At 36.8% G+C, this 10,000-nt stretch overlaps 4 non-coding genes across 4 annotated transcripts; 3 read left to right on the top strand and 1 right to left on the bottom strand.

Annotated features, from left to right (window-relative positions):
* Positions 1-1,858: 1,858 nt before the first annotated feature.
* On the bottom strand, positions 1,859-1,930 carry TRNAT-GGU (transfer RNA threonine (anticodon GGU)). Its single transcript has one exon. It is a non-coding gene; the product is annotated as a tRNA-Thr (tRNA).
* Positions 1,931-3,353: 1,423 nt separating this feature from the next.
* TRNAY-GUA (transfer RNA tyrosine (anticodon GUA)) lies at positions 3,354-3,436 on the top strand. The gene has a single exon. It is a non-coding gene; the product is annotated as a tRNA-Tyr (tRNA).
* A 323-nt stretch (positions 3,437-3,759) lies between these two features.
* TRNAD-GUC (transfer RNA aspartic acid (anticodon GUC)) lies at positions 3,760-3,833 on the top strand. The gene has a single exon. It is a non-coding gene; the product is annotated as a tRNA-Asp (tRNA).
* A 3,357-nt stretch (positions 3,834-7,190) lies between these two features.
* TRNAT-UGU (transfer RNA threonine (anticodon UGU)) lies at positions 7,191-7,263 on the top strand. The gene has a single exon. It is a non-coding gene; the product is annotated as a tRNA-Thr (tRNA).
* Positions 7,264-10,000: the final 2,737 nt, after the last annotated feature.

The following is a 10,000-nucleotide window of genomic DNA, read 5'->3' as shown; positions in this document are numbered from 1 at the left end:
AGAGCAGTCCTTTTGGGTGTGCTCTCTATGACCTTCCATCCACCCTGTCATGTAATAAATGCAACTTACTTTAGGTATCTAATGTGATCTTTTCTGTGTCTGTGTAGGACCCGTGCAAGGATGACCTCGTAACCTGATGGTTCTGAAAGAAAAGCAGGAGGCATGGTTACTTATGTCCCCTACTCAATAGGTAGAATGGAGTACGACTGGAGTGCTTTCTTCGTGACCTCAGAACCTAAGGTCGAAACTGAGCGTTGGTTCATAGTTATTAAGTAGCGGATTTATCAAAATCCGCTACTTAATAACTATGAACCAATGGATCGTAACAAGTCGTTACTACTAGCAATGACTTCTCGGTCCGGGTTACAACCTTCAAAGGCGCGACTTTAGGAGCGAAGTCAATGAAGATTCATCAACGATGAATCAACGTTCGACGGCGCGACGCGCTTAGGAGCGGAGGAATGAATCAACGATGAGTGACTGGAAGTTAAACCAGCGCGATCCGGCTGCCCTTTTCCTTCACCCATTTTTCTCTTTCATCCGCTCAGAGCTTTTCATTTGTCTTTTTTTATTTGACGAAGGTTACGAAGGTTACGAAGTAAAGGTATCTATAACTTCCCCACCTGGACCTACCCCCTAACCGACGAGTAGCTAGATGGGGAAGTAAACTCAATCATTGAGGCGCGAAAGCGGGAGCGTTAAGCTAAGCATTGCTGGCACTAAACTAAAGAGTTAGGTCACTGGTCTAACATAAGTTACTTCGTTCTAGCTACGTGAATCCACGTTGGAACGATCGATAGCACTTGACCATGTCTTAATCCGCTTATAAAAACACTGACAACACTACCCACGCTCTCGCTCCCGCTTTCGCGCCTAAGGGGACTCGAAATGGTTTATCAGTAAGGTCGTGGTAGAGTGGAAGCTTACCAAACCATAAGTGGATTCCGTATCAAGTCAAGAGCTAGCCGAACACCTAGTCTCACTGTTTGCTGAGGTGGTTTTCGTTCAGCTTCCTAGAGACAAGAACAGCCTACCCGCTCCCGCAAAGAGAATCCAGTACCTCTTCTCTTGGTCGTTCATATCTGAATAGGCCGAACTGGCCCCCGCGGATATCTTTGCTTCGGAACATAACAATTAGAATTAGGCTCAGTCAACTGGAATGTGTTTTATCCATATGGGAGATCTTCCAATTGAGAAGATCCATCGACCTGAGATGAAGAGAAAGGTCTATCTATTTTCTTTAATGATTCAGTTAAACCAATGATTCGTTATTGGAGCAGATAGCAACACAACATCATCGGACATGCGTATTTATTTCATAACCTGGTTTCATTAATGGAAATTTTTTTATATAGTGAGGGTTACGAAGTAAATCATTATTGTTTAGGCAGTTTATATCATCCATACATAGTGTTTTAATCTAAGATGAAAATTCTTCCATGTTTCAGCAGTAGCATATTGTTCCATGGAGCTAAGGCGCGTAGCGCTAATCATTTATCAGAAATAAAAAAAAAACAAAATTTCCACCCGCTCACTTAATCTCTTTTTCATGGCCACATATCGAGCTAAGGAATGGGAAAGATTTTTCCTGTTACATGAATGTTTCATCCGGGAAAAGTTTCTAAACAATGTCTTTGTCATTTGATCCAATAGCCTTCCGTTAGATAGGTTATTGATAAATAAATACTGAAAACTCTCGGATAGAGTATTAGAACAGAAAGATCTATTAGATAATGAACTATTGGTTTACGGCGATGAATCAACAATTCGAAGTGCTTTATCCGCTCCTAAAGTCGTGCGTCGCGCCTTCGGAACCTAAGATAGATGTAGTGTAGGAGGATTTTGATTTTTAAGTAAAAGCCCCTTATCGGATTTGAACCGATGACTTACGCCTTACCATGGCGTTACTCTACCACTGAGTTAAAAGGGCTTAAAACTCACTAAATTCTCAATTTTCCATTATGAGTCTACCGCGGGTATATATGTCCATATATTACATCTACATATAGATGTATAGGAACTTATGCAGGAACAAGAAATTATATAGATTTAAAACTAAAGGGTTGAAGTCCTAAGTCAAGTCTAGCAGAAAGTTCGTCAAAAACCTTACCAATAAACTAAAGTGAATTGTTTCAATGTTACTTTAGCTATTGTATTTGATCTATTGTCTTTGCTTTTGAGGGATCATGAGAACAATATTGAATTAATTCCTACATATACAAATCTTACAGAGATGTATGAGATCAAATCGTATTTTATTTAAAGAAATCTATTAGGTAAATTAAATTCAATAACTAAAATTTCTATACTTTTGATCTTGATCAATCACTACTTCAACTAATTTGATATACTACTTTTTTATTTGTTAATCTACTAATATTTTTGAATATTTTTCTTTTTATTTATTTAATATATTAATTAAATTCTATAATATTAGATAAATATATTAATATATAAATAATAGAATAAAATATACAAACATATTCATAAATATGATTTTAAGACATCTATCTTTAATAGAAAAAACATATATCTTACTTAATATTTATCTATTCTGAATTTTTATATTCATGTAAGGACTTTTATATTAATTAAAAGTTGAATATTATAATTGAGTTTAATATTAAATTAAAAGAAAAGAAATTTATAATTCATTTTTTTATTATGACTTTTACTAAACTTATCTAGCTTATTAGCTAGCTTAATATAAACTTAATTTAATATCGTCTAGTTCATTAAAGAGAATAGGTAGGGAACTTTCCTATTATCTTTTCCTATTATATTTAGTCTAACTAAATAAATAATGAATATTGAACCGAACCTAATTAGATTATATAAGGAAAGAATTCTCAAATTTGAACTATTAAATAAGTCTACACTATTGTATTATATAGTATATATGACTATATTATATGAGTATAATAAATAGATCATAGCGGATGACACATTTATGACCTCCTACCTAGAGGGTCGGTCGGGAATCATCAAAGTTGAAAAGCTCTTTATAATCAGACCAGTACTTACATTTTTACAATTACTAGGTCCTTTTTGTATATTTTCCATTTTTTTAGATTTTTTTATTCATATTGATTTGATTTTTTTAGATTCTATTTATTGTATTGACAATTCCAAAAAACTGATCATATTATGATCATAGTATGATGGTGGTCGGGCGGATATGCCCCTATCGTCTAGCGGTTCAGGACATCTCTCTTTCAAGGAGGCAGCGGGGATTCGAATTCCCCTAGGGGTAGGGTACTGGGAAAGTAAGTTCATCGTGGCTTAGTAATAATTGAGAAGCCCATATCCATATCAATTATCTATTATATATGTATATGATATGGATTCTTCCTGGGTCGATGCCCGAGTGGTTAATGGGGACGGACTGTAAATTCGTTGGCAATTGTCTACGCTGGTTCAAATCCAGCTCGGCCCAAAAGTTTGCCTTTCCGCTTTCTTTTGAGTATGACATCACCTTTTTCTAGAAATACCTGATATGTATGTAAGAATAAATAAAAGTCTAATTTGTGTTCTTTTTTATCATTATTATATTAAAAATAACTAATAAATATTAAAGCAATAGTAATAATTACAGGTTACTATTTAACCAGTGTTATGATTACTATATGAATCACTAGATATAGTATAGGCTATATCTAGTCTAGCTGGATATCCCTATAGCATTCGTGTTTATGTTATAATACAGCAAATAGAGTGTTCTTAGGAAACCCTAAGAATAGACATACTGTCCAGCCTGCTGGGATTGTAGTTCAATTGGTCAGAGCACCGCCCTGTCAAGGCGGAAGCTGCGGGTTCGAGACCCGTCAGTCCCGAACTAAGATCCGACGACCCGATAAATCTTTGAATTTCTGTCTGTATTGTTCCCGACGCACAAGGATAAAACGGGGAGCAACATATAATTCTAGGTAGGCATCTTTCTCTCTTTTTTTGTTTTAATGTTCGATTTAGTATCACACAAATAGAACAATTTATACTTACTAGCCATTAACAATTTCAGAACAAGGAGACATATCTATGTGGATTGGGACAATTGAATTGGTGGTATCACTCTATTTATTAGTTTGATGGATACTCTAAAGGAAAGGTCTGACATGACGTTTTCGATTGCTCTTAATCCATGAAATATATTAGAGTATTAATATTTTTAGTAGGATAGGAGTACACATATAAGGAGTCTATATATGGTATTTATTGCATGATACCTAATGATCTTACCAAAATCAGCTTGACAGAGAATTTTTCATCTACAAAAAAATGATATATATTAAGTTATAATTAGTAGTTTATTATTATTAAATAAGTTATTAGTATTATATTAATTGTATTATATTAATGACTTTTTTTCTTGCACTTCTACTGTTTGTTTGGATGGCCAATGGAATACCGGTCGGTCATATGATATCTCATGAGCTAATTAATGGGAGAAATCTAACAAAAAAAAATGAAGGGGACCTTTTTTTATAGTCTAGTCTAAAAAAGAAAGAGTGAAAACATAAACTCAATGAATTCGTTAGAGAATCAGGAATCCCTTTTTTTACTTGGTATGGATAAAAGATCTTCCTATGTTATACTATTCTATTCAATTCTCGATGATGAATCTCTTTGATAGATTAGATATTGTTATTCATACACGGATTTCATTTAGTATCATTAGGATACAATTAATCCAAATTAGATTATAGCAGTCAAATTTATTACCTCTATGGGATTAGATCCCGAGTTATTGCGAAGAAAAAAACAATAAGATTATGGAAGTAAATATTCTCGCATTTATTGCTACTGCACTGTTCATTCTAGTTCCTACTGCTTTTTTACTTATCATCTACGTGAAAACAGTGAGCCAAAATGATTAAGTTAACTGAGACTTTGATTTCTTATCCGTCATTAAAGAAAGGGATTTAAACTCCAAGTCTTAAATGGAATGATTGGACTGGAATCGACACTAGTGGAGATAGTATGGTAGAAAGAACTAAATGATATAATATAAATCTTTCTACCACACTATCGTGTGTTCTATTGTAGCATCTCTATATTTAGAGACTATATATTTGTAGACAGATATGGGCTTGACAACGGAGATCAATCTCCAATACGTCTGTACACAGACTTTTTAATTAGGGAAAGAAATATATAAATTCAACTAAACTCAAATTTCGAGTTATTTCGTATTTTAACGCTTTTGAATTTTGACCAATCAAAAATAAATCATAATTTAAGGTCCAGAGATTTTTCTAGCTCTCTTTTAATTTATACTGAGTATCCCGAGATAGATGAAAACTGTTCAATTTTTTTTTAAAAAATGGGGGCTAGTTTTCTATAAAACATATAAAAAAAATGAAATAAAGAACTCGAATCATTCTTCTTTTTTTAGCGTTATAAAGAAGTCATTCATCAATCTAGAAACTGATAATCGATGCCACCTTGTATGATCACTTCTTTATATCTGTAAAAGAGGAGTCAATTGGCCCATTTGTTAAGTCATACTTAAACATGACATTACATCAGATTTTGAGATTTGTTGATAAAGCCTAAATAAAGAAAATTTCTAGAAATTTTAAATGTTAAATTATGAGACGTAGATCGCTCAACACAAAAAGTTTTATCCCTGGTGGCTGTGTTCACTACTACAAGCTTGAGTAGAAAGTATGTATTAAAATAGTAATAACAGAACAAATTTCGGTTATCCAGCGGATAAACGAAGGTGATGCTAATCACTGAGGTTATCCAGCGGATAAACGAAGTTTGTTCTGTTATTACTATTTTAATACATTCTAAAATTGTCTTCAGTAAAGTGACGTTATCCAGCGGATAAACGATGAAAGTAAAAGTCAAAGTAAAGAAAACAGAAAACATAAAATTAAAGAGAGTGCCCTTTTTTTTTAGTCATCAATAGAAAGAGGATCTCATGTGGAGACAGGCTGGCGATAAACAAAGAAAGATGAGACGGGACGGACTGTAAGAGGCTCTTGGGACTACCAGAGGAAAGCCCGCCCCCGCTAGCTAAGATAGATAGATATTCCCGGTGCGCATATTCTCTATTTAGAATCTCTTCCCAACCAGGCCAGCGGGTTGGGATGGGAATGGCTCAGCCCACATGCATCATTTGATGAAAGCACTCCACCTTTTCAACGAAAGCTTTGCTTGGTAGGCGCTGCCTACTCACCCCACTCCCTCAGACAATGCAATGCTCTGAACACTCCAGTTTGAAGTTCAGCCCCCTTCTCCCATGCGGAGTCACAGGCAGCGCCCCGGAAAAAAGCACGGACGAGCCACATGCAGGGAAACTTGCACGTGTGGTTCTGGCCGGGGACCCCGGTATACTGTACCTCTTCAACGACCCCGTTTGTTATAATCACATAATCACTTTAGATAAGTTAAAGGAAAGGAAATATCTCAGAAGGTCCAATTTATCTCAAATGCTCATAGAAAACCGAACATTAGGCGAAATCTTAAATCCCTAATTGCCTAATGTATCGAACATTAGGCAAAACTCTTTAACTATCTATAACATAATCACTTTAGATAAGTTAAAGGAAAGGAAATATCTGAATCGTGGGGGCGGGGCGGCGGTCCCCTGGACATAGTCCTTGAAGGCAGTGGCCGTTTAGTCCATGGTCCATTGGATGGTCGGTGCAAGGCCAGAAATTGGAACACATTGATTCCGCTCGTTCCCGTCCTTCGCTTCAGGGCCTGTCCCTCGGTGTGGTCAGTACGGAATACTGTCGGGCAGCGAAGCTTACACTTGTTCACTTATTATGACGGTTCACGGGGCCTCTTTCCTCCTCCCTTTTCTGCTCATTCGTGAGGTCGGACCCCACAAAGGGAGGGAGTCGACTGAACATCTCAGCCATTGGCGAATTTCGCCATCCGATCCCCAATTCTTGTTCACCCCGGATGATCGTGTTGGGTTAATTGTGACCTCGTACGATCGTATCGGGTGAGCAACAGCCGCTTCATCACAGTACTGACTTATGGGCTAACGGGTCACACTAGAGAGATATATATAATATAGGCTATATATAAGATAATAATATACAAAAAATATAACATACAAAGAAAAGACTATACAATAATTCTGAAATGAAGAGAAGATAAGAAGAAAATAAACTGAATTGTAAATAGTCAAGATACTCATAATTTGCGTGCTATAAGTTAGTTTGGTTATGTGAGCCCGCTTAGCTCAGAGGTTAGAGCTTCGCATTTGTAATGCGATGGTCATCGGTTCGACTCCGATAGCTGGCCTTTTCCCTATTATCTGATTTTTTGATGATTGATGATACCCTCTTGACATCAAAAAAAGTCAAAAGACTGCTCTTTTTTTCCTTTCGTGAAATGTTGAGTTGCTCATTTATTATATTATGCGACATTAACTTCCACCTATGAATCAAAATTGCAGTAATTAGATTTCTATCCAACAACTCTAGAAAGAACACCCATCATAAAACGTAGTCTTAATCTCGTATCTATATCTCTATACATGTATCTCAATATATATGGATATCTATCTATAACTATAAAATCTAAATAAACTATAATAGAAAATATCTAATTCTAATAAAACATGTAAAAAAATGCGTATATATAGATACAATTCCATTTCGTTCTTGTTTCTAATACTTACGTAGATTTTTCTTTGCTTTGTTTATGCTTTAGTTCAGCCTTAATTTAGATTTTTCTATGAAATTTCAATAAAATAATAACATAAAGGAGTTTTTATGTCTCGTTACCGAGGACCTCGTTTCAAAAAATACGCGTCTGGGGGCTTTACCAGGACTAACTAGTAAAGGCCTAAATCCGGAAGTGATCTTAAAACCAATTGCGTTCCGGTAAAAGATCACAATATCGTATTCGTTTAGAAGAAAAACAAAAATTGCGCTTTCATTATGGTTTGACAGAGCGCCAATTACTTAGATATGTGCATATCGCTGGAAAAGCCAAAGGATCAACAGGACAGGTTTTACTACAACTACTTGAGATGCGTTTGGATAACATCCTTTTCGATTGGGCATGGCTTGACTATTCCTGCAGCCAGACAATTAGTTAACCATAGACATGTTTTAGTTAATGGTCGTATAGTAGATATACCAAGTTATCGTTGCAAACCCCAGGATATTATTTCAACAAAGGATAATCAAAGATCAAAACGCTCCATCAGTCGCGTCCAGTACCTCTTCTCTTGGGGTACAGTATAACTTATCTAAAGTCATCGTAAACATTGTTGTTCCAGCGTATTTAAAGAATACGCTGGAACAACAATGCAGGGAACATTGTTGTTCCAGCGTGGACGAGGAAGATGACTTCTTAGGCGCGATTGTAAAGTGTCGGTAGCTATGCTACCTTCTCTTTTTATTATACGATATACGGTATAGGTATCAGTTAGTTAATTGATGGACCGGTGCTGGCCCAGCCTTATTTATAAAAATATCCCTACTTCTTCCTCGTCGGACCTTCTTCTGAATCTTCATCTGAACGCTCGCCTTCATCTTAATATATTCACCGCTTCCGCGCCTTCAGATTAATATATTCACCGCTTCCGCGCCTTCAGATTAATATTCACCGCTTCCGCGCCTGAATCTTAATATTCACCGCTTCCACGCCTGAATCTTCACGCTCGTCTTCATCTTGATCTTCACGCTCCTCGCGCCTTAATCTGAATTGACTTCGTAACATGAAGATGCATCTGAATTGACTTCTTAGCAGATTCATCTTCATTTCTTGCTCGCGCCTAAGTTGATGAATCGTTTCATTCATCTTCATCGCTCGCTCGTCTTCATCTTCATCTTCACGCTCCTCGCGCCTTCTTCTGATTCATTTTTTTGACTTCGTGACGCTCCTACCTAAAGTAGCGCGTCGCGCCTTCGGATGGAAAGCCTTAGGCGCTTAGCGCTTAGGAGCGGAGAAGTGTTAGAAAAACTGACCAACCCTTAACGGAACGAACCGAACCATACTAAGAAGCCGACATCCATCTTAACTGCCGTGAAAGTGAGCATCATAGCTAGTGCTATACTTGATATCAAAATAACCAGCGTTTCCTCTTTGTATTCTTGATCTGGCATCTGGAGCTCACTAGGTTAACATTTATCTCTGGTTGCGCCTCTACTTACTTCAATCATTCATTTTTGATGACTTCTTCTGGTTCTGAAACAATGTCTCTTCTTTAATTAATAAGATCCATTATAACTGTTCTAAAATCAGAACCTTCTATAACTTCCCATATTTCCAATTCTGTTGGTGGGTGAAGTATCGACTGAGATTTACTTCTGGGAGCAAAGCGCAGGCGATGAATATGAGGATTCAGGCAGTGGCGAGCGGCGCGAGGAATTTATGAGCAGGAGCGAGGGAGCGAGGAAAAATAACATAGAAAGAAATGGGAATAGACTTTATCATTTAGCGCAGGCATACACTTGAGCACTGCGGTTCGGTCACAGCAATTCCGTTACTATACTAAATAAAGCTGGTCAGGTGCGAGGTGGAGCATGCCTTTTTTCTTATTAGTAGTTGCGGATACCAGACCTTCGATCAAAGACCGGACGAGCAGAATTAGAAGGTTATCCAAAGGTTCTGAAAGACATTTTTTTAACATAAATATAATAAAACAATGAAAATCAACGTTCTGAGGCGCGAGTGGCGGAGCATAAGGGCGCAGCGAAGTCAATTCAGATTCATGTTACGAAGTCAATGAAGATGAAGATGCTAAGAAGTCAATTCAGATTAAGATTCATGTTACGAAGTCAATTCAGATTAAGATGAAGAAGAAGTTCTGCAAAGCGCGGAAGCGGTGAAGATGAAGATGAAGACAGCGGCGGGCGCGAGGATAAAGAAAAGAAAGAAAAGAAAGAAAAGAACTGAAAGAAAGAAATGTTATGAAATAAAGAACCTCGTGGCATTACTTCTGAGACAGCTCATATTCCACTACCAATTCTTGTATCTTCGTATCGATCGGTTAATAACATTGTTCCCTACTTCTCTCGAAAGAGTA

The sequence above is a fragment of the Wolffia australiana genome, chromosome 3 (genome assembly GCF_029677425.1).
Source record: "Wolffia australiana isolate 7733 chromosome 3, ASM2967742v1".
Taxonomy (NCBI): Eukaryota; Viridiplantae; Streptophyta; class Magnoliopsida; order Alismatales; family Araceae; genus Wolffia; species Wolffia australiana.
The sequence above is the reverse complement of the archived record's forward strand: the minus strand, read 5'-3'. Positions and strand labels throughout refer to the sequence as shown.